The sequence below is a fragment of the Meleagris gallopavo genome, chromosome Z (assembly GCF_000146605.3).
Source record: "Meleagris gallopavo isolate NT-WF06-2002-E0010 breed Aviagen turkey brand Nicholas breeding stock chromosome Z, Turkey_5.1, whole genome shotgun sequence".
NCBI lineage: Eukaryota > Metazoa > Chordata > Aves > Galliformes > Phasianidae > Meleagris > Meleagris gallopavo.
Genome location: NC_015041.2, coordinates 44,683,831 through 44,684,363, shown reverse-complemented (window position 1 = coordinate 44,684,363; position 533 = coordinate 44,683,831).

The following is a 533-nucleotide window of genomic DNA, read 5'->3' as shown; positions in this document are numbered from 1 at the left end:
AGAAAAGTCCAGATAACACATCTTCAAGCATACCACAGAGTTTATAGTTACCAAACCTATATCAGCTTTCAAAGAAAGCGGGCTCTGAACTTTCATTAAGTCCCAAAATCTAGACTAGATTAAACAAGTATTCCTCTGAGGTCTGCTGTATCTCTAGTAAGATAACAAGACTAAGAAGCCTTAAGGAACGCCACACAGCATCTTAAGAGATTCTTAAGACACATGCTTTATGACAGGGAACAAACCCTATTACCAGTAAGAGATAAAATTCAAGTGATACTGAATTTATCATTCAGCCAAGCAAGCAGTCAACACTAACTAAATTTTAAGAAACACTGTTATAATAAATTGAAGTGCTGGAAGTAGTCAAGATGCTCTTTAGTAGGCATAATCTGAAAACTTTTCAAAGACAATTTCAGGACATTTTTAGTTTCCTACCCTATTCTTCTAAAGTCTTTAGCTACTCAGTTACCACAGCAGTTCATTTGTAATAAATCCTTCCACCCCTCCCTTACTCTTTACTGTTTGAGGAA